The 25,227-nt window shown below is 41.0% G+C and overlaps 1 protein-coding gene and 1 long non-coding RNA gene across 10 annotated transcripts in view; one reads left to right on the top strand and one right to left on the bottom strand.

Moving 5' to 3' along the window:
• The window catches only part of ncam1a (neural cell adhesion molecule 1a), a 217,837-nt gene that overhangs the window by 152,432 nt on the left and 40,178 nt on the right, over nucleotides 1–25,227 (bottom strand). The window lies entirely within an intron of this gene.
• On the top strand, nucleotides 1,175–2,548 carry LOC138404839 (uncharacterized). Its single transcript, XR_011238601.1, has 2 exons — nucleotides 1,175–1,578; nucleotides 2,229–2,548. It is a non-coding gene; the product is annotated as an uncharacterized lncRNA (long non-coding RNA).

The following is a 25,227-nucleotide window of genomic DNA, read 5'->3' as shown; positions in this document are numbered from 1 at the left end:
AAAGGCCGCACTTTTGTGGACATGTACAGGTAGAGAAGTTTACAGTTTACAAACCAAAGTCTTTCACTTGATGATCATCACTGTATACTTTACATGCATGCTGATATATTATCAGTGTTGCAGTGTTCAGGCACAGAACATTTACATGGCCACCGGCCCCACTGTGTTTTTAATATTCTTATAGACACAAAACTAATTTGGTTCCTATTCACGTAGAGCAGTACGAGTAGAACAAGTGATACAACAGAAGAGTTGACTGACAATCCGGAGGATTCGGTGTCAAGGAGAAAAGCAAAACACCAATATGGCACAACCCAAATGCGAAAAGGAAATCTGATAATATTAATGAGGCAATGTGAAAACTGATGAAAGGGGCAGCATCTGGAGGCAACACTTCTAATCTATATACCCACACCTTCAAGTGCACCACAAGAGTGAGGCTGCAGCAAACTCCAACACCAAGGATCAAAGCAAGTGCTCTTCACATATTGAACCCAACACGTCTTTTCTTGTAAAATGTGTAATCGGTAACACCGGTGTTATCACAAGTTTATTACCCAGTGGCAACGTTTCCACACTGTGGTTCTCTTAGAAGTGAAAGGCAGATTAATTATATATGTACATTTTCATGTCTACTTTAGTCCAAATACAGTCTAAAATGGGCTTCAATGATTATATAACGGCCAACATGGAGATACTTGGAATATGACATAATTATGGTAGTTTGACCTCAGGATGAAGTTAAAGGGTAGTTCATTTTTTTGCAGTTGTATTCCATCCACATTATGAGTTTGGTAAATTCAAACAATAAAGTTGTTTTTAAGGAATGTCCATGAACTAAAAAAAAAAGCAACAATTCAAAAACATTTTATACAAGACACCTTTCATATCGCTGCATTCCACTAAAAAAGACAATTTCAAAACAAGATGGCAATCACAGATTTTCTTGAAAAGGCGCAGAGAAAAAAAAAAAACTGTTATTGTAATTGAAAAAGTTGCTGCTGGTTTTGCAGGAAGCTCCCATGCAAAGCAAAGTTGTCTTTATTCAAGTTGGATCTGAGGTTATTCGCTTCATCTGCTGTTTTTCCCCTGAGGAATGCACGGACTGATACCATTTAATGTTTTCTGAATGTCTGTGAGTTGCAAATATTAAGGTAAGTGATGGTTACTTTGAAGTCAGCTACTGATTTTACCTAATATCTCAAGTGAACGTCAGAGGGGTTAAGGGGATTGTGGTGTGTATAAAGTGTTCAGGGGAAGACACACACACACGCACACACACTGTATTGTTTAGAGGTCTCGCCTGCTAGCTCTGCTCCATGTGGTCAGTTCTGGAGGGAAACACTCGCCTGCGGATTTTTGGAATTAGATTAGGAATGTGGTGAGAGGTAGCAGGGTTCAAGGGTTCAATTATTGCCTTTTATCATCAAAGCTATCCCTGATGTTCAGATTTAAATACTCAAAATGTAAACCTGCACATACTGGCTGAGTATGGAAGAGATCTGAGGGTCATCTGGGTGCACATGTATGAAAACAGGAGCTCCAGTAGTAAGGACAGCATAGCATCGCAGCTTTAAGGTAGCATTACCTTCATTCTTTTAAATACAAGGGTGAGTCAAGCTCAACAATGACACAAGCAGATCATAACTTTGGAGGATAAATTAGTTATTATTAAAAGGATATCAGCAACACAGTTCATGTATTCTGATGCAGGAGTTTTCACAAAGAAGTTCAGATTTTAAACATCTGCAGGACAGATGGAAACACCTGTAACTCATATGCCTCAGTCTGTGCAAATCTGCAAAATTATTCGCATGATAAAGAGAACTATGAGCGAGGTGCACTGAGTTGCCTGCAAACTTTTCTGACAAAATGTCATCGAAAGCATAATCGTATTGATGAGAGCTCTCAGCCGGTGCTTTTTCTTTAGCTGTAACTATAAGCTCAACTATAACTAATCATAAGTCAAGAATTTCATTGCATCTGGATGCTTAATAAAATCATGAGTACATGGCAGCTGTGTGATGTTCATAACATCTTTACAATTGCAATATTCTGCCATATATACATTCATAAATTTACTTTATATGATATTTATTGCATTGCAAAACTGGAGAGGCCAAATTACAAGGTGTGGCAAGTTTCTAAACCTTGTTTTGTAGCATAATTGCAAGTAATATAGTGAGTGATTTTTTACGAGCTAATACTGACCCTTGGTTACTCTGCAGGAACAGCTCTGCAAAATAAAAACAGCCGGCTCCCACTGTAGTTGGCAATTCAGTCATGCAGCCACATCAGTCATTTGGTCTCCTGTGCCAACTTAATCACCCATTAACCAAGGAGAAGTGAACTGTGGACAAACAGCATCAATTCCACAGAGTGGCCAGAATGAATTCCGGCATTGAGGCTTACCCATCCAGAACCGCAATGTCAGAGGAGACGGATCAACAGCATCTCAGAGACAACATTGACGGCTAATGATTGACTCTGTCATTGCTCAGCATGATGAAATATTGCAGCTGACAATAAACTTGGATTTTTTTATTCACCTTGTGCCCATTCCTCTTCGCTTTTTTTAAATCTTAGTGGGAGGCAAGCTAATCCTCAGGCAGATGTAGGAAAATCATGTTAATAGGAGTCTCGTGGTTGGCCAAGTGTAGGTGTTGTGATGGATAACACGGCCTCTCATGAAACTACAGTAGATCTGTTTTTTTCCTGTCTGCATTAACAGAAACTCACAGCAATAAAACTGATTGAAAGGCCACAGAATCCGCTTTGCAAGAATTACACATTGCTGTGATCTTCAGACGTACACACAGTTGTCCAGTTTACCAGGAAATGTATCCCTGACCTGGAATTTTCCTGCATTTGTCCTGCGCGTCCACATTCTGTCGGAAGCAGGTTTAACTTTAAAGTATTTAACATCTTGCTCGACTTGTGTATGAGGTTGCAGAACTTTCCTTTAACACGCATACTTGACAAAAAGGTCACTGAATGGCCAATTAGCTGTGACATTTACGATTATGATTGTTGATGACAAGTAACAAGAGCTCCACGGGGCCATGGGATCACTTAATCCAGTGTTTGGCAAGGGAAAGGAAGAATAGGTCATCCGTCAGAGGAATAAACTCATGCAGTAGCAAGGGGGCAACTCAAGAATAGTTAGGCTCTTAATCATATATGTCAAATGTAAAAGTGATACCCAAAAGACCAGGCAGTAATCCACCATAAGAGTTAATTTACCTCTTGAGTGCAACACAAAAGAAGGAACAAAAACAACAAGATGAGGTCGCCATTTAAAACATTGCTGTGAAGAATTTGGTATAGGCTCTGCCATCCTTGCGCGGTTTCCCCTCACCACCTGCTAAAGCAAGATAAATTTCACAAGCAATGAACAGTCTCTTAGGTTCACACTGCTATAAAGGATGAAAGCAATGATGTATTTGTACTAAGAGCCAGCGAATGAAACTCTCAGCACTGACAAGCACAGTTCACCCCAGAAGAGATGAATTTAAGGAGGGGTGGGGGGGGTTTGAAAAGAGGTTTTCACAGCAACAAAATTATTTTCTTGGAGTAGTGTCAGCTCTGGCAAAACCTCACACTGATGTACCAGCAAGATGTGAATATATTCAGTGTTGGTTGTTATTATGTATTTTTTCAACAGGCCCTGTTGCTTTGGGACTGGTTCCCAAAAGCTTGAAGTTCATCCCTGAATCAAAGTGTGTTCGCATCCGGGTTGTGCTCCGTGCTTCACACTGTGAGGCTTGAGAAATCACATCAGAAATCTCGTGTCTCTGCTGTGTTTTACCTCTTCATTCACCTCTGCACGGTCGTTCAGGCAGACATGTCCGCACAGAGGGAAGTACTGACCGGCACAAATGCATCCACTCCAGCTTAAAGTGTCAGGAAAAAAATGAGCATTTGGTTCTTTCTGCTCGACTTGCCGCAACTTTTAGTTTGAGAATTTAAGAATCACTTCCTCTGTCTTTCTCTGGGCTATTTCCACAACCTCGCACTCAACCCCTGTGGCTGTAGTTGCAAACTGTAAGTTACAAGAGGCAGTTGTCCAAAAGTCACCACCTAACAACAGCAGCTAACACCTTAAGGCGACAAGAAGGGAGAGTAATTCCCATGGCAAACACATTTTTAGCCAGTCACACAACAAATACCCAGGAACACTGCTGCCCTTCTACCTTGTGACAAGACAGCGATTTGTGTGGTAAACGCTGGCCAACCGTTCTGTGTGGGTTATACATGCTCACTGATGTGATATAAAACCACATAGCAGAGTTTCTTTGTTTAATGAGGCACTTTGTTGAGGATAGTGTTAGTGAGTAGTGGCCAAATTGTACAGACAAATTTAGCCATTGAGGATTTAAAAAAGACAAATTCTGGAAAAGAATTTCATGTGTTTGTATCTTTCTTTTCTTGTTAATTGAATCATGATTATTTTTAATTATCTTGTTTTGGGTCAACGAGCGGGACTAAAAGCTTCAACATATCAAAGAGTCTGAACAAAAGAGATTATCTCCGATTCCATCCGAAGATATCAGCATCTATCTTTTTAAATTCATAGAAAAATAGAACATCAGCTGTTGGACTACATATTTTATACAAAGGCAGGTCAGACCTGTCAAACCTGACACTGATCCACACTGGTTTTGATCAATCATTCACAAAGATGTGAGGCGCTGCTTCTCTGCAGCGCTGCCCCTGCAGGATGTTTTTATTCTGACATTATCATTTCCAACAGGTGCCCACACAGACTCACAGAGACCCAAAAAAAATTTTTTTTTAATTTTGGGAAAAAGGCCCATAAATGAGAAAAATAGCCATAAACCACATATAGAATTATACATTAATTTACACAAGAGAAAGCTTTTGACTCTAAGGCCACGGCATGAAAGAAGACATTATCTAGATGATTAATGTATGGGTCTCAATGGTTGGTGGTTAATGCACCAAGGGTCAAAGGTGAGATGACAATTGGCTCCATTGTCCTGTCTCTGAAATGACCAAAGCTTCTATTGTACCACTTTCCCAGAGATTGTTGGCGCCCTTTAGCTCTGCAGGTTTCCGTGCTGACCTCCAAACAACCTCTCATCCTCCAGGCTCATAGGGAGCTTTTACATTGCCTGCCTCTTAATTTTGTGCCAACCAGACAAAAGTGAATGAGCTAAGGAATCCAGAGCATGGGAAGTTTTCACAGGCTGTTTGACAATGCTCCGTCAGGGAAATTTGTCAGGACAACAAGGTTAAGTGTGACAAGTGCTATCAGCCATGGGAACTTTGTTCGCTTCTCGGGTGTCTTGATTTGTTATTGTTTCATAACGCCTTCAACAAGGGGAAGACTTTGAAAGCACGCCTCAGGGAGTCTTCTCTAAAAGAATACTCTCTCCTCAGAAGTCGTCATGGAGATTATAGTTATATTGCTGTGACTTGGTCTTAAAAGCAATTTTTTAACTAAACAGTTTAAGATAACACACAGCATAAGGCACCAATTGAACGCATGAATAATTCAGCAGGCAGACTCCCTTGTGTAAGGAGGCTAAAAATATTTCACTACTCCTCAAAGATTTCCAGATGGAAACCAGTGATCCAGTTCATCAGGAATGAGCCACTGTAAATGCATTTTTTGGAGGAAGTGAACAAATCTTGAAATACCTTCAGCAGAATATTAAAATCCCAATTAGATCCTGTGTGGTAAGCACATATATTCCAGATGGCACACCAGGATTATTAACTCTGTCTAGACAGGGGTTAGGAAGTAACCAATAACTTTCCAGAAGAAGCGAGAGGAGCAGCCATCTCTCCGTATTTTTCCATTATTTGCAAGATCAGTTCCTATTTTCCTGCCTTGTCAAAATCTATAAATTCTATATGTTATGTTTCAGTTCTCTATCTGGCCTGTGCGCGGGCAGTGGGAGGTTTGAGTACTCCAACGCTGCATGAATAGTTTATCAGTCAGAGTATGTGGCTCCAAACAAATTAAGAGGGGTCAAGAGGGGCAAGGCTGCATAAGGAGGGATGTGGGAGGTCTTTTGGTTTGAAGTGAGAAAGAGAAAAGTTTTCCCTCTTAAAAAATAGTTGTTCCGACAGGTTTTGCATCACTAATCAGATAATAAAATACCTTCCTGTACAACTTTGAATTAGTTGTGCGCTTGCTGTTAGCTTTAACTTCTTTTCATTGTGTTGTGTTGTTTACCAGCCTTTTCTGTGATGTTGCTGTGTTTGCAGTTTATTTACCGTGGTTTCTACATAAGACCCACGCTTTATGAATGAGATTAACTTCATCTGGAGATTATTCCAATTACTACAAAGATAAATCCCTGTCTGGATGAACGTGGAAGAGTCTGAATAATGGGGATGAATGTTGTTTGTGCATGGCTGGTCATGACCAATTGACTGTCAGCTACAATGCTGTAAAGCACATGGAAATAGGTAGCGAGCATTGCTGTATGAAGTCAACCCCATCCCCCCACCATCGCCCCAACCCCCCAAATTCCCAGATGAGTCTACAGGTCCAGTGGAGCAGACATATATTTCATTTCTATTGTCATCTGTTAAACTCTTCACACTCTGAATTCTCTCAGGCTTTTCATCCCCTTGGACTCTGTCATGCACAATATAAAAACCCACGTCGGTTAGGGTCTGGTGAACCAGTGACATCTTCCAGGATCCTCCAGAGTGTACACAGCTGCAGAGACGTGGAGGAGGGTGAGGAAAATGTGAAATACCTCAGTAAACAATGAACTATAATTAGAATTCAAACCTGAGACTGAGTATTTTTTGGCTGAGCGATGCAGAACGCAGGGTTTGGCACGAGTAGACAATGACTGCACAGTTTGTAAATTTAAATACATCAAAGCCAGGGGTCCATAATCTTTTCATCAAGACGAGCTGGTACTGAGAGCGGTCACAGCTGGTTTCTATATAAGAGCTGTCGGGGCCATAATACAGAAATGGAGCAAAGGTACATTCATTCAACAGCCTTTTTCTGCTTCAATATAAACGTGGGAATCGTTATAATGTCTATAATCATGCTACTCGCGACGGCAAAAACTACATAATATGCATCAGATATATCTTCTTTTGTTCAGCTCCACGGTGAGGGAAGCTTTTGTAGACTGACCAAAGAGTTACAGGACACCTCAGACATGGAAACGTGTCAGTGGCTATAAGGTGTGACTGTTACTGTCCACTAGTTCAACGAGATGAGGAACACAAATGTGTTTTTGCTTGGCATCTAATGGACCTACTGTAAAGCCCCTTTGGTAAAGAGGAGGGAAAAGTGGTTCAATACATAACAGATGTTGGTCGGCTGTGTGATATTTCAGGAGCAACTTATCTCCATCTACTCGATGTGCCAGCACCATGCGATACTCCCCAAGAAAAAAAAAAAAAGATCTGTACAGATGGCGGGCAATAACACTGTCGTTAATGCCGGCCCACGGCCTGCGATATTAAAAACAAATGGAGTTAAGTTTTAATTCAAATTTTCTCGCCGACCATCATGTCTGGGGTATTAATAAAAGCTTCTCTCTGTTGGGGTCGTTATGTTTATGATTGTAAAACATTGTTAGTTTTATTTGAATCATAACAAACGCATTGAGACAGCAGGCGGAATGCCCCATGTGCAGGTCTCTATCCGTCTTTATCCAATGTGCATTCCTTTGTTTTTATTCCTGGATGAGCAGATTCAGCTGAAAGAGCAAATAAAGAACTATGGTAGAAATCTCCCCAGGGCTACAGAACACAGCTAGGACTTTAAAGTCTGATTCTCAGAACCAAGATCAAACTCTGGCATTTTGCAATTTGGGTCTTATTCATGTAGTTTTAATCATTTCTATCAATTATCAGATTTGGAGAAAAAATCTCTGGAGTCAAATGAGCAGATCGAGACAGGTTGTAAACAAGCATCTATTTTACTTAGGGATGAAACTTTTAGTGCTCGTCTGTCAGAAACATGTACACAAATTGATATTTGTAGGGAGGAACTCTGAATGAATGGATCAGTAATAAAGGAGGCAATTTTAGCAAAGAGGCTGTAGTTTGTCTCTAGTTTTCTTACAGCAGACATCACTGGTTTCTTTACTGAACATTAAAAGGGAAGAAGCTTTAACTCTAAACCATGATCTTTCCTTTTTGCTTAAACACCAAAATAGCTCAAAATTTTAATGTTTGAAGGAATAAATTATTTTTTCATAAAGTTCTGAAAGGGTTCTTCCACCTACACAGGCATCAGATAAGAAAATTATAATGTTGATAGATTTAAAGCTAATTACAAAATATGTAGTTAATCATTGAGATTAGAAAAGGTGTTGAAAATTGAAGCTCAAGTTTTAGTAATTAGTATGTTTGCTTAATTATTTATATAGATTAATGGCTGAACATCCCGCTGAGCTGTGAAAAAGGTCTTCAGCCTTATTCATGGATTTGGCTTTTCACATTTAAAAGTGAAATTACGATCCTCTCTTTGGCCTGATTTGATTTGACCTGCTTTAGACGTGTCCTTGACCTGAGCCAGACTAATGTTTTCTTCCCTGCAGCCACGAGGGAGCAGGGTCTTAAATTCACTGAGGGTGGGGGGTGGGATTGAACACCCTATCCACAACATGTGTCTCTTGTTCATATGCTTCTTAAGGGGCCCGCGTGGGGACATAAATTAGAGGGATGTCTTCAACCATAAAGGAGCCTCCTAAAAGGGAGTGTGGTTGATGCAGCTGGCGCTCTTTGTTACAAACAGGCAAATGCAGCCATATATGGAGTCTGGTTCTCCAGCAAAACAATATACTGAATATAACTAAGCCTCCAGGCTGAATCTCTCTTTCGGTGCAGAGTGTGACAAGTGTGCAAGACATCAAATGAATCAATGTAAAGCTAATTTATAGCGATTCTTACAATTTCATCCCTTCCAATGCTACTGTTATATACGTTGTATCTCCAAATGGCAGGAAGCATTTGAGACCATTATATAACCTGTAGGGCAATTGCTCATATGGGCCTTTAATCCAGTTACGGGAGCAGCTAAGATGCGTTTCCCCTCCTCCTCGGTGGGTTCGGTTACCAGCAGTGAGAGCAAATGCGTCTAGCAGCTGGTAGCATATGGGATCGCTCCCCTTCTCCGCTCGTACGGAATAAGAGCACAAAGACGCCAGCAGTGCACAGCTGTCTAGACAAAGGCCGGCAAGTCTTGGAGGGAAAAAGCCAATTCAGTCAATGAAGTTAAACTGGACATGTAGTCAGAAAGCAAAGTTCAATAAGCACCGGGAAGAGCTGTGGACCTGTGCAAAAGCATTAAGGCCCAGAACTGTAACCCTACCCTGCAACACATGTTTCTAGGCTTCCTTCTGTACAGGGGGGCTGAACGGTTGGATGAGGATGGAGGAGTGAAGCTAGCCTGTGTGAACAATAACACTGCACATGAAAGAGAATAGTTACTAAGTATGTAACCCAAAAACAATAATCCTCCGTCAGTGAGCTGGAACTGTAGAACAGTATGTTCCCTGTTGACAGAAGAAAAATAATGAGACTAGAACAAAAGGTGCAGATCTATTTTTTGCAGAGCTGAGTTTAAAAGTGAAATATTTTCAGTGGAGGCCTATAGCTTATTTACATTTAAGATTTTTAACGATGCACTGTGTGGTCAGGGTTAGTGATCAATAGATAGTAAGACTACTCACTTTCCAACCAACAGTGTATGACTACATTTTAATTTAGTGCTCAAACTCAATTATCCCAGGCTTTTATCCACATGCAGTCTGCACCACCATTTTGATCCTGTTAGTTACGGACTTTGAGAGCCTTTCATTTTGTTCCTGACAAGGCAGAGAGAAATGTAAACAACAGTAAATGGCGTATGCAAGATCAATGAATGCATCAAATATAAAAAATAAAAAAAACATTTGGCCTCGCGTCTACTCAATAGCCACATGTGCATGAGAGTTAAGCTGTGCGGTTAAGGCCATTCACTTTGTATTATTCAAAGCGGATAATACATCCAGCCAATTTATCCCATTAGCTCAGAAACGCTCAAGATAACAAAACCTCCACCTGTATCTAAAACAAAGAATTAAAATCAGAGCCCAGGCACAGGCCCATTTTCTGTTCTTACCATTCTGCTCATTAGGTTTAATTACTTACGTTCCAGCAGCTGAGGGAAAACCATTACTGAAATCATAACAATCTAAATTTGGGGCGGTGAAAATGAGTATTGTCAGCTCATTCTGTTTTAGCCGTCCTCTGGGTTCTGGAGTCATTTTCAGTGTTTATCATGTGCCCCATCAGCCCCCAGCCACTGGGAAGCTGCTCAACTCGTAGCCAGCTAAGGTTCCTGTTCGCTTTGTTCTTGGAGCCAAGCAGCGGAAAGCAAAGTCTGGAATCATCTGCTTGTCTTCGTTAGGGTGGAAGAGGAGAGATCTTATTCCCCTTTCAAGTGTGATAGCATTAATGTGATCTCGCTGACATGTACTGTAGATGACCACTGAAGAGAAACCGCAGCAACTTCAAATAAGAGCCTTTGTGGAGTGTGGGGTCGAGTGTTTGTAGGAAGGAGAAGAATCAAATAATCCAGCAATTCTTTTGGTGCGGACAGATGACGGAAAGCAGGGGATTGCCAGTGAAATGAATGCAGTTTGTGTAAGGAAGGGGTCATTTATAATATTCTGCAGTGACGGATAGATGATATTATTTTTGGCAAGGCTGCGAGCCCAGCTTGTTGATTTATGAAACAATCCTTCACACTATGGTCTAAGAGATTACTTTTCTAAAATCCCTCACTTTAACCCAGCCAGAACTAAAAAAGCTACCAGCCTTACACCTAAGCTCCCAAGACTGTTAAATCGTGCATAATAATACGCTCACGGTGATATTTTGCCAATCAGTAGTTCAGTGAATATCTTCACACGCAGGGGTTGTTATTTTTCTCCCTTTGTAGTAGATCTGCAAGAGTTTGGCTCTTCATCGTGTGTGATTCAAATTAAGGGGAGCACATTCAATGGTCAGTAAGCAGGGACTCAGATTTGTGTTTACAATTCTTCAGATTAAACGCATGCGGATGGAAAGTTTTAACTATTCTCTAATCCCCAAAGCTCCACAACAGGCCACAAACAAACGAGCACAAACACTCCCTCGGATGTGTGTTGCTTCATGCATTAAAAGGTAATAAAGCAACACAATACAATTAACAGCAGTGGTATGGCTTCAAACGCTTTTTTGTGATAAAAAGTCAACAACTGAAATCAAGAACCTCATGAACTCGCTGCAGTTTAACTCCACGTTAGATCTATCAGCATCAAAAGATAATGTTAATGCTGCAGCAAACTATCTGTACAGCAACATTATGTAAATGGTTTAACTTTAAAATGTGCATTATTCATCCTCATACAAAGCCCCCGATACTCCCCGGGTTTAGGTATTCACAGAGGATCTAAATCCTGTTTTATTCCTAATTCTTTGAATACTTAAATCTTCATCTTTTGACACTGCAATAACACATTTAGAGGATTGTGCAGCCTTGGTGGGGATTTGCACTCTCTAAATGCTTTCTAGCATTCATTGTTAGCTTACTCGGATGCTGGAATCGTTTTAGAGTTCACTCCAGTGGTTTATTTCAAGTGACTGTTTAGAGATTTAAAAAAAAACTGCAAACTAGCCAGTACGTCATTACAAGTATATTTACAGTGGGGTCCACAGGTCTGACACTTTAGGACCTCAATGTATTTTAGTCCTGAAAAAGTACAATGATCTGATGAACAAAGAATTTTTACTCCAACTTGATTTATCATCTGCGACAGGTTCTGTATCTCAAGGCGTCTTTCCAGCTTGAAAGAACTTTTTCACCTTTATACACAAACACCTCCAAAGGAGTTCAGGTGCAGTCGCTGCCTGACATGAGCGGCCCTGGGGACCTGCTGTCACAACTGGAATCCAGCGTTTTCTCATCAACTGTCAGGATCAATAATTGTAAAGATTCTTGAAAGTAAGGACCTGGGACATCAGTGCAGCAATGCAGTTTGTACTTTTACTGCTTTCTGTTGAGTATTTCCATATGCAGATTTTGAGATTTCTTCCAGCCAAGAGTAAAAAGAATGAAAAAAGGTTCCTCCATACGATGCCTGATTTAACCCGTGTGGAGGAAACGCTTTAGATAGGGATCTCCACCAAATCTGATTTGACCGTCACATTTCAATTATTGCCATATAATCATGCGGTACAGATCAGAACTGAAAAGAACTCGGTAAATTTACCGTGCATTAAATGCTTAAAAAAATAATGCTCGAGAAACTTTCAGCTGCTCGGTGAATCAGAACTAAAATGGAAGGAACATGGTCATCATTCCCTCCATAACCTGCACCAGAATGACCCAATTTCATGGCCATCTTACTCCCAAATTTCCTTGTGCAAACCGCAGCCCTGTGTGAATTGAGTGAGTAAGTCACAACACCACCGCCACGGACACTGAAAAGGAAGAGGTCGGCGCCGCAGTGAGACGAGCGCCAATGGAGCAAACAGAAGAAGATGGTTTGTTGTCACCTCAATCTGGAAATTCAAATATTTAACAGAGCAGATATCAGAAAACCCACAAGACAATTTCCCGTGGACAGACATTTTCACCACGTCAGACAGTGAGACAATCTTTTGAAGAGAGCCTGTCAAATTCTTACTTCCTACCATCACACACAAAGTGGCAGACAAATTAAAGTCCAGCAATAAGGCGACTGGCCTTTTCTTCCCAGCTCACTCCGATGCACAAGCGCTGATTACCTGCCATCTGTTCTAACGGCAGCACCAACTCGAACTGAACATTATCATCATAATTATTTTTAACTGAATCCATGGCATTATCTGTAATAAGCTGAAATGTCTCGCCATTGGCCTTCTCTTGACAGCTAATTAATAGGCCTAAATACAGTATACTCTTCTGAAATTCAGCTCATGCAGGGATCCTTGTGCTCTCCAGACTGTCGAGTGCTGATGCTTAAAACGCCCAAAGCCAGCTGACAGCCAGCCGGAAAACGGGACACAATTTATGAATGGGGAAATAAAGTTGGCTCCCTTCAATTATTCAAAAGACCTTAGGCCCTGTTCACAAACATTCAGAGAATATTTGCAGAGAGCTTTTTTGAAATTCCTAGCAAGTAGTCTCAATTCAGCAAAGTTGTCAGTGACACATCGAGAGAGGAATGGATGGGAGCTGGGAAGTTTTGTGGCTGAATGCAGTGACAGGTATGATCTTTACTTTCACCAGTCAATCAATTAAACCCTCAATGCACATCGGCTGATTTATATTATAAATATTTACAGAACAGAACGTGCGGAGTAGAAAAGTGAAGCTCAAGAGAAAAATAGTGAGCATGTTCAGCTTCTCTGGAAATATGAGCACTACAGACTAAAAGAAACCAGAGGCGGGTTGCCATTAGCGACGGACGTGCAGCATTCTCCTCCATGACCACTCCTTGTTTTTTTTTAAATCCCCTTCGCTAAGAGAAACAACAAACAACTGAGCAACCTACACACTCAAAATTGCAATTTATCGAAGGTTGTGCATCACACAAAACAAGCCCTCACCCTTCCACGCTATTTTGTAGTGGCACCGTCATGTATTTAACATTTTAGCAGTTGCTCAAATGCGGGAGTGAAAGTTAATAAACGTCTGACGTAGTTTGCCTCGTGAACAAGCAGGGGGCGCTCACTATTGCCTGGACCGAAGCCAGTCTTGCTACATTTTTAAGCTACAAAAATGGAAGCTCGCATTTCAGTTGAAATTTGTTCGAACTTTATTTTTTTGGACAAAGTGACATCCCTACTGCACCCTGGCCTTAGCGACACCCAAGGCAATTGTAAATGGTTTAAAGAAATACAAACCCAAAGCCAGAGTTTTTTTATTCATCCCTAGAGCAGAGTGATAGCCGGAACATTCTCCCACTCCTCCACAGCGCTGTGGAAATATAGCCCCAACTATGCAACAATCTCACACAAACCCTGTCTTCATCTGCAGCCCATGCCCGTTTATGGGATAGAAATTGTCGGGTAGTGCAGAGGTTGAGCCAGAGAGACAGACATACAGCTTCCTTAATGGCCCACAGGCAATAAACACATAAATAAGCATTATAGCAGCAGATAGTTTTACAGGGGCAGGTGGTGAGAGGCTGGTTAAGTGGCACAAAAAGCTAGTAAAACTCCCAGAGTCCAGCCTTTAATCAAGTTTTGGTGTGGCTCTCAGCAGAGATCTGATTATATGCAGACACTGGACTGCCTGTGATGAATGTGGGGGGGGGGGGCTGGGTGCTCCAATTTCTTAACCCCCCCTCACCCGCCGCCTCCTTCACCCCATCACTCTCAGAGGCGCAGGTTCAAGATGGCAGCTGAGCAGCTTCCCGAACACATTGATTTCCAACCGTTTGCCTGGATGCACCATATGGTGCAGGCTATCAGCACGGCTCCTGCCATCCTCACAGCACAGAGCAAACTGATCATTTTACCCGCTGCCATCAAGGAATTCAGCAGGAGTTTTCCACTCTTACCATTATTCTTAAGCTGCAGAGCGGAGTGTGGAAACCTTATGCAGCTTCAAAGCAAAGAGCTGCTGTCAGGTAGTTTTTTTAAGATAGGAGAGAAACAGGGTGTTCGATATAGTCCTAAACAAGCAAGATAAGGAAAATTCAATTACTCATCCCCAACGAACAGATACAAGAAAGATTACAGTCACACAAACAGCTGAATGTCCCATAACCAAAACAACACTGTGCCTTATGGTCACTTCAATTGCACTTTAAAGGTCCAGTGTGTAGAATTTAGTGACATCTAGTGGTGAAGTTGCATGTTGCAGCTGAATCCCCCTCACCTCGTCCTCCCTGTGGAAACTTTCAGTTGTCATAAAAACTCAAAAGGGTGTTCGTCCAGTCTGGGCTGCTGTGAAAAACATGGCGGCTTACGTAGAGAGGAGCCACTCCTGATTCGTATATATAAAGTATTTAAATATAAGTAGTCCATTCTAAGGTAAAGGAAACAATTTGTTTCTGAAATACACTAGTGAAAACGTCACTTGAAATTATTTTACATTTAAGTTCTGCCAACTGATCCCTTCACCTAAATCTTACACTGGACCTTTAAACAATCTGGTGCCAGGTTATGAAGAGCAGTCATCAACATAATCAGATATATATATATATATATATATATATATATATATATATTTGATGTTAGATAGAACTTTCCAGCAATATCATCAAACATACTGGAAGTAAAGTAGTGCTTGTGCAGTTGGTGAAGTTCTATACACTTGGAGAATCTGGGCCAAAGAGATCTGAAGGCTTGTGGTGTCCCAACAAATTATTGAGACATGTTTTCTTCCCCTTACACTTATCACAAGTGCACGTATAAACTGTATAAAAAAATAACAAGTGCTTTCTATTCTTTTTGTTTGGTGAGAGAAAGGCACTTATTGTTCCAGCAGCCCCTGAATTGCTCAGTATCTTTTAATGTGGTAGAAGAAAGTGGGCAAAGCACAACACTTATTTACAATAAAGTAAAGATAATTGAACATAATCACGCAGCAATAGAGAGAAACAATGACAGAAAATATTCTGGGTAGCAGCTGGATGTGGGAGATTTTCCTGCACCACTACCTGTAAATCTTTTTGGCTGTTATTTAGCACGTCTTGTCACGTAGTTGCAGAAAGAGCCGACAAGGTCCCAATGTACTCTTCAGCGGCTGCCTCTCACAATAATGATTGGAGTATCTCTGACTAAGCAGCCATCGAGTACCAGCTTTCTGCCTGTCAGGCCCCATGGCAGCTGTTTTCCATTAGCCTGATATTAGCCCCTGTGCAATTAAAGTCTACGCCCACGCTCCGAGGAAACTGGTGTGATGTGTGCCAAGCTGCTCCAACACATCTTGACAGCCGTGCTTTCTGCTTTCTGCTCCGGTCAGTTCACTCTAGAGTCAACATGTCTGGGGGCTGTGAGGATATCAGAGCTGAACACAGTAACCCCTGTAATAGTTGGACCGCTCTGAGATTTAGGAACTCATTTACAAAAGAAACTCCCACATATTAGTTGACATTTGCATCTGAAATGTGTTGGTTTATTCATATCTGGTGGACAAATGGTGCAAGCTGTGCTTATTTTTAGTCCGACTAAAAACTATTGTCCTAAGAAAAACATTGCTAAAAGTACCAGAACCCTCAGCTAGCAAGTAAAATAATGAATATTCTCATACATGACAATTCTTACACATCATTTTCCTCACTGCAGATTATCTTCTATCTTTTACTTCCATGGTTAAACATTGTTTGATGGAACATTCTGTAAAATATTAAAACATTTTCAGGCTCTAAATTATAAAGTAAATGAGAGCCTCTTTTTTTTTTTTTACTTGGACCACAACATCACATCACAGTTGACATCAGTGTTCTCTGTGATCTGCAGTGAAAGATTCAACACCATCAATCATTACGATGACAAAGAGCAGAATTATCCACCATCGCGCCACAGAAGACACAAAGACTCCAGCTGAGCTCTGATCTGTTGAGTAAAGAGGAACCAAGTCCAATTTTACTTGTCTGACGCATAAACAGCTTTTTGTGAGACTCAGTGAAAACGTCTGCGACAACTCATATTCTGCTCTGGTGATAAATTGTCTTTGAGATGTTTTTGCACGTCACAGGAGCGACAGAAAACTAAAAACTATACAAAGTCAAATAAATTAAAAGCACTCAAGAAGAACGTCAAATTAGGAGTGATGACAGCACGACTGTCACTTCCAAGGGTTTTCTTTTACATTCATACAGCTGGCAGTCTCTGTGTTTATGTGTATGTTTAGTGAAATGTTGTTTGAATTAGAGATGAAAGCCCCTCACAGCAATCAAAGCCTTGACTCACCCACATCTCATGTCTCCTCCGCCTCCTCCCTCATGCTGGCAGGGTCATCCACCCTCTAGAGGCTGTAATTGAGGCTGCTTAGGGGGCAATTTCAAGGGCAGCAGTCCATGTTCTCTTTTTATTTTGGGAGGGGGGCAGTATGAGCGTGGTCATCTTTTGAAATAACCAGGAGCCAGGCGTTATGTTGTTAGAAAATGTCAGGCCTGCTGGAATGTCTACAACACTTTGGCATGTTGTTGTTTGGACTAACAGCTGGGAATGGGTGTGCCAGCCCTGTGGGAGTGACTTGGAAATGATCTGGATGTCTTTGGGGTAACGGAGTCATTACTAAGCCGTGGCTGTGAAGGGGTGGGGCAGGCGACTTGGCGGGAAAGGAGCGGGGTGGAGGGTTGGGGTGCAGTGTTGGAGTCGACCTGCGCTGCAATTGGCTCGGCACGCGGATCGACAGATGGGAGGGAATGCCATGTGCCACAAGCAGCCGATGCAATCCTTCACAGATGTCCAATAGGGCGAGCTTGTGCAAAAATAGCATGGTAGGCCAATAAGAGTTCACAGTGGGTATGTGGGATGAGAAGTAAACAGTCTCATTGCTCACTTTCCAGCAGGGCTCTGACCGCAGCTGATTAGAGGGGGGCCCCTGAGCACCTCCACACAGGCAGGAGGTGGGATTGCGGGCCCCCTACCTGAACACCTCAGGGTTTTCACCTTTAAAAGGCACTATCTCTGAACTCTATTATCTGCCCAGCAGCGTTGTCCCATCAGCCAGACCTGCTCGTCACCCACTGTGAACTATTTGCGAATAAAAAATAATATAACTTAAGTGGAGGTGCGAGAGAATATTACCTGCAGGGAACCTCTGAGGTTGTAGAGACTTACAGAAAAAGAGGATTTGGTTTATAGGACAGGTATAAGGATAACCGGATGGAAATTGAGCACATTTGCATTCATGGAGACTGAAGTGATGTGATGGAAATGCCAATGTGGGCTCAACGTCTCCCTATTAAAACCATAGAAGCTCATAAATGCAGAGAAGAGAATACCTTTAAGACAGGTTATTACCTGGAGAACTGCATTCAACAGGAAGAATATAAAATAAAATCATTAACTTGGTGAAAATAGGAATAGACCAGTCTGGATCATTTCTGGTTCGCACGGTCACACATACACAAAAGAAACAATAAAACATTTGCTTCTTGCGGTAACTTTGGTGAACTTTAACCGTGGATGTCACAACATCAAACAAAAACATCCTGCAAGCCGTGATACGTAATTTGCGTCGGCAGGCGATGATCATTCACTTGCATTCGCCTGCGAGCTCATGCCCTGAAAGTTTTCATAGTGATGATTTCATTGGCAGAAAGTAATTCCAACAAAAACACAGGGATGTATTTTATCCTGAGAGTAAATCCAGTTTCAACACCACAACTGCTTGATATACACATTTTTCACATCTTCCCGGCAGCCATCGGTTTCCATTCATTAGAAACTGTCTTAGGGTTTTGTTTTATTGTGTGTGTGTGTGTGTGTGTGTGTGTGTGTGTGTATTGCGGAAGTGTGTATTTTAATATCTCTAATTTCTGGACAGATACAATCATGGCATATGGTTTTTTAAACTTTTCCTCTATCTACAAAAACAGCAAAGTTCCCCCTCTATAACTCACACTGCGAGTCAGCCATCGGAGACTTTAAACAATGCATTTGTCATATTTCTCAGAACATGAAAGGGAAAATGCCAAGTGGCTTTGAAGCTGCAAAGTGTTTTTCACTCCTGTCTTAGTTTGCACGTCTTCTGCTGGTATCTTCTCCTGCAATTATCCTGTCTACCAACCTTCCCCAAAAAACACTCGAGACGTATGCCACTGTGATGTGGAAGGTGATGCAGTCCTGAAAGGAGGCTGTCGATCCTGCTCCGGGATTACAGCATGTGGGTGACGCAGGGGGCATGCGATCAGTATTCAATTAGAACTGCATTTGTCAGCCTGCTTGTGCACATCACTCACAGAGGTTGCCAAATGTGTATAGAAAAAATGTTGCGCTCTAATTAAATCCATTAGAAACTCAAGTTGGTACCGAGATGATGGATGGACCTATCTCCTCTGCCCTGTACATGTTGAGCAGTTGCTTCCGTGTTGAAAAAAATACATGAGCTTGACACAAAACCTGAAAGCGTAGAATTGATTTTTATTGTATTGCACTTTCAGCTTGTTAACACTAAATCTGCTTATACTTTCTTATTTTATTTTAATTTGCCCTTTACTCATGTCTAGCGTTTTTACTCTTCCCTCTCTAATGGTGTGTGATGTTCAAATTATTTTTCATTAGTTAATTTCTCTCTTAATTTGTGTCTCATGAATAACTTTGCAACTGTTTTTTTAAGGTGCATGATATGATATAATATAATATATAATACACGTTTGGTAGATACTAGGAATAGTACAATGAACTGTAATACTCAGCTGAACTTTAAGCGTTGCAGTATTTATTTTCTTATATAACGTTTCAAGCACTCGTTGACTTACAAATTACCCTCTGATTTAAATTCTATGTAGTCCTGCTCAATAAACACATCACATATCTTGCTGCCTCGATGAAATAACTGGCATAATCAATACAATATTTCACATTTGGTATTTTAATGTGCAGGTACATAAATACTGTCTTCTATGCAGATAGATCATAGTGGTGAAATGTTCAGTATCCGGGGAAACGCATGCACCTCATTATTTCAAATTAGCTCCAACATACCAGAGACAGTTGCCTTAGATTTTTAACTTTGACATTTTTAATGCTGTGAGAACCACAAGTAAGATTTCACTGACCTAAAATGTACTGGGCTGGAGGCTCAAGTAACAATATTAAATTTAAATCAAATTACATACTTATTTATATTCATCTCATAATTTTGGCTAACCAACCCTTCAACAGGCTAAACCTGTTGAATAACTACAAAAATAACACTGAAAAACACCAGTATGCTCCATTAAAACACTGAGCTGGAGCCCCTGACAGGAAGTGGACTTGAAAATAGCCTTGATGTGGTCTGGTGAGGGCTTCATGCATCCAAGCTGTGAGCAGACTATGATAAATTCTGAGCTGAAACCTCCGTGCTACGAGCAAAGCTCCATCATGGATCACCTCGTGGAGCAGGAGGCTGACACTGGATACTCCCCATGGAGAAGACCCCAGACCCCGGGACAGTAGGTTTCGCGGGCTGACGGGGGCCCCTCTCTTTTGAATAAACGCACAGTGGCGGACGGCCGGGAGCAGACGGGAGCGTTTAAGGAGGGACCCGTGCGGCGAGGGGCTTGGATGGCATCCAGAGGCTCTCGCTGAGCGACTTAATCACAACCAGATTTGGAAATTTAAGATGAAAACAAAACTGGGAAAGCTTGTAAAATTTATGAGGTCTTTGGAAGGTGAAACTGCAACTGTGTTTGGAGCTGTGTACTTGTGTGTGTGTGTGTGATTGTGTGTGTGTGTGTGTCCTATAACTGTGCTTTATTATCTGCAACATTATCACAAGAAAGCCATTACAGTCACGTCCTATATCCTGCACGAGCTGTCATGTTCACAACACTGTCAGTCCTGACAGAAATGCTGAGAGTTAAATTTCAGCATTATTTACTTCCATGCATTGACATGATTGCCATTTACTGGCACGTAGCCCATACTCTCAAGCCCGCATTACTAATTTGTACTGTCAAAGATGGTTTATTGGAAAATGTAAATGCTTCAGGGGCGATGCTTAATGGAAAAGTGCAATGTTTATTTACTGCAAAGAACTCGTAGGGAGGTGATGGGGATAAATGGAGGGCATTCAAAGTGTCGGACTGACAGACTGGAGTCGCAACCTGAGTCCCATGTGTAATTACGTTTCCATAACAAAAACACTTTGGTTAACGTTACAAAAATATGATATTTTAAACTTAACCAGGAGATGTGAGTGTCGGAGTGTGACCATTAAAAATGCTCATCATGATTTAGCTCCTGCAAATGGAGATTACAGCCTAATGCAAGGGCGGGAACACGACTGAAGGACGAATTGAAATTAATTGAATTTTTCTGATTAATAATCGACAGATTGTTTTCTCTGATTACTGATTGATCTTAAGGTATTTCAATCCATTCACAGTTCCCTTTAAATCAATGTGATATCTTTAAAACACCTTTTTTTTCCCAAGATGCATTTTTTGTTTCATAGAAAACAACATAAAATATCACATTTATCATATTTGGGAAGCTCAGACTAGTTAATTTGAATGAAAAAGTATTTAGATTCAATTTTGATTGACAGTAAACAATGTGGTTTGCAGGTTTGATTGGCAGTTGCCTGGCAACATGAGAGAACAAACCCGGAACCAATCACTTCATGTCTGATTGGTTCATAGAAGACGTCAACTTTATCCAAACTGAGCAAACACAATCACCACCTTTAAGACCAGTAGAGAAGTAAACTGGCTTTTAGCAACAGCTGTATAAATAATGGCTTCACATTATTTCCAGAGGACAAAGTTAAAATGGTCAGAGAACTCACCTTTTGAAGACGACGAGAGGAAGTGACGCAGTGATGAGACGGGAGCGGAGGAGAAAACAGAGGAGAAAAAAAAGCAAAATTAGTGACATTGAAAACAAGTGATTCACATGAAAAGCTTTAAAGATGGAGGGTGATTCAAGGTAAGAAGTCTGAGCGACCAGACACTTTACAAACTGCTATTTCCAGCTGACCTTTACAAAAAGCCAAAGTGTGACAGTGAACTGCTGAACGTGTTTTCGCATAAATGATAATGACGCACAAGAGAACATCTTGCGATGGGATCACACCAGCCACAAAAGTGATTTGCGACTTAAAAAACCAATGCGTGCCAAGGCCGTAACATGGGGGGGTGCACTTTCAATGGCCTTACTTGGACCACAAAGATCCTATAACCTGGTGATTGGATCTCGCTCAGTTATTGCCGTTTCTGGAGTTTTTCCCGACAAACCTCAAGTAAAATGTCCGTTGTCAGAATGTACTGTAGCAGGAGAAGTCTTGGAAACTCACAGCAAGTGATTTGGCTGATGACAATTCTGGATGAAAATGGTACGTACAAATGTCTCGGGATGAAAAAGAGGCGGCTTACACGCTGACAAAGATGTCAACTTGGAGAGAAAACAGGATTTGAGAGCCTTTGGCGATAGCGGGGGAATTTACTGTAAACAAAAATAAAGCATCATTTATGTGTCATAAATGATGCTTCATATGCTCCATAAACAGACACACACATAAACACCAGTCATTCTGCCAGGATGACACACACACGTCCTCTCAGCTGGTAACCAGAGAGGCCCCGGCAGTGACTTCCACTAACTTTGAAGGGTGGGATGCAGGAGATTCAGTGTTTTTCCAACTGTTAAATCCCTGCTGCTCGACATGGTATTGTTTGCTTGTTTAATTTAAGTGAGCTTAAAGGATTAACACTGTCTCAGGTTACATCACAACCTTTTACAGCTGAGGTCGTGCTATAATCTGGACCTCGTACATGGAATTAAATTCACATATTTGCTCTTTCTCTCTCGTCTGTCCTGGTTCGGGTTCAGCGTTCCTCCCCTGCATTATTAAATGTGTTATTTTCTTTGCAGGCCACATAAAGACTTATCTGCACTTTTCCTCATTCCTGACATTCAATCAACTCGCCACGTTGCTTATGAGCAAAATACTGCGCAGCTATGAAAAAATGCCGGGTTGATCATTAGTATTCTCCTTTACGCAAGGTTTCATCAGTCAAAATCGCCGTTTAACACCTCCTCATTCAAGCCTTTTAATGGCAAGCGAATCACGTCAACTTTGCACAAATAAAGAGGCTGTGGAAAGCGAATGCCAAGGTCAACTTTTCATTTTATGTAAAGAAAAGCCCTGTTGTCCTTTTCCTTTCCTTAAGTGGTAATCATCTCCACTCTCTCAAGTGCTCGGGGAAGGGGGGGAGGGGTGTTCAGGTAAAGGGCAAACAAGAGAGTGGAAAAGTAACTTTGAAGAGATGGAGGAGTAAGCAAAATACAGAAAGGTCAGTGATATTCAAAGAGAAATGTCTTTATGTGAGAGCTGCCACTGCCTTGACTGCACCGAGGCCGCATCCAGAAAGTTTTAAATCAGTGGTAACATTTAGCACAAAGTTAAACCCCCTCTTCACCCTCTTACATTGCAGAAAAGATTATTGTGGTGCAACGAGATCTTTGACTCAAAACTTCCCCATAAAAAAACCTTGTCATCTCCAAACTTACCCACAATTCCACCAAGTCCTTTTTATTCAGCAACAACTATTTGAGTATGTATTGAATGAGGATTTGCAATATCATCATCCTAATATTCACAATACAGAAAAGTGTCAGCACCTTGATTTATAAACTCATTTAGAAGTGAAATACTCATTTCTATCCTAATTCAAAGTTTAATGTCAAATCCAGTTACACTTTAAACACTTTACATTGTATCTATATAGTATTTATATTTCTTATATTTTATTATATATATTACATATTCTGAATTTCCTTTTGCCGATGTTTGTTTATGTCATGTCCGTGGTTATAGTGATGGAATGAAGAGCAACATTGCAGTGGCTTTCATAGATTTTGGTCTGATCAGGTTTTCACTACACAGATGGTTTTATTGTTTTCATGGGAGTCATGGGATCTTTATGAAACCCACAACATTCTGCAAGATTTGGTGCAACTGGCGAGAAAAAATATAAAGTTTGTTTTTGCTGAACTGTGGCTACATCTGTTAAAACGGGAGATTGGCTGATGTTATTCACTTTATATTCCACCTTTTCTTGTCTATGTCTCCTGATGAAGATCAGAACTGTCCCTGCGTGATGGTTTGATGTAGATACCTGACATCATCTGGTCATTTTCCAGTCTGATATCAAATCAGTCCCCTGACTGTGGAGGATAACGACCTGTTGAAGTGTAGGTCGAGCTCTAATATCAACGGCATCACACATTACAGCCTCCAAAATGATAATGTGTTTGAATAAACAACTCTCTAATATAAACGGAGCATTATGATTTTCACGAAGGGGATTTACTGCAGGGCTGTTGTATTTCACTGCGTATACTCCTGAAGATGCTCTTTAGTTGAATAGCTTTATCATATATGATTATCATTATCAGTGTTTGCCGTATGCTGACGTGTGGCAAACACTATTGCTTGACAACCCACCCACCCGCCCTCCTCCTGAGTCGGCCACTGCTACAAATAGAATCTAATTCTGAGGGAAAGAACTGATTATCATCACCATACGACAATTTTCACACTTCTCTTCCCCTTTTCAACATAATGCAGTAACGTGTGCTCAGGATATTAATATATTTTTTCCTTTTATCAGTGTACATTTTTACACAAGAAATTGCATCTTGTACACTATAATCTTTCATTTTACTTGAGTAAAGTTTTTGCCTCTGATGCCACAAGATAAACAAAGTGCGATTGTGCTGTTGTTGCAGTTTGACAAAGTGTTGCTCTGACAATCTGTACGGTTACAACTGAAGAAGAAATGTGTGGATTCTTCCTCAGAGATAGTCTGTCAGAGGAAATTAATAAATCTGTGGATATTTTTAGAATACGCCTGGTTACTTTAGAAAATGCATATGGTATTTCATGAGAACAGAGAAACTGTCACTTCTCCACTTGTGCTGCTAAAACAAAAAGAGTGAACAGGTTTATGGAGTTTATTTCCTCCAGCTTGTGTTGAAGGATAGGTTAATATTTCAGTGTTTATTCACAGGATTCAACATTATTCCTGGTTTCACTGAATATAAGAAAAAAGCTTCTGTATTTCACTTCATAATCACACTGCGATGTGATATTTACTACAGACTATGGCAGCATGTTGGAGGTACATGGTACATTCTTCCTAGAATGCTCGGAGACTAGTTCTCAGACATAATTGTCACTTTGCCCGTTTATTCCTTATTAAGTGTTTGTGTAGTTGCAGTTTCTCCCACCAGAGTTAAATCTTATCATTCCTCACATGTGCGCTCAGTTTCTGTCAAAATTGCTTCATCTCAGCTCTCAGAGTTCATTGATAAAACCAGAATTTGCTGTGCAGTTGGAAAAAAAAAAAGTCCCCTTCATTGAATGGTCACATAACAGGGGCCACTTGAAGTGAATGACCCCCCCCACCCCTCCCATTATAAACTGCTTCACAGAATGCTTGCTCACTCACGGTTTCCAAGAAGCCACATCTAACACAGTCAATACAGTTTCCCAGATCTCCAAGTTAAGCAGGTTTTATTCTGCACTCCAAGATCATGACCCTGACAACCTATAATTTAAGCTCACCTGCTGGCGTTAGCCTGCAGAGTGGC

Source organism: Paralichthys olivaceus, chromosome 15 (assembly GCF_024713975.1).
Source record: "Paralichthys olivaceus isolate ysfri-2021 chromosome 15, ASM2471397v2, whole genome shotgun sequence".
In the NCBI taxonomy this organism is placed as follows: domain Eukaryota; kingdom Metazoa; phylum Chordata; class Actinopteri; order Pleuronectiformes; family Paralichthyidae; genus Paralichthys; species Paralichthys olivaceus.
Note: the sequence above shows the minus strand (reverse complement) of the source record. Positions and strands in the feature narration are given on the sequence as shown.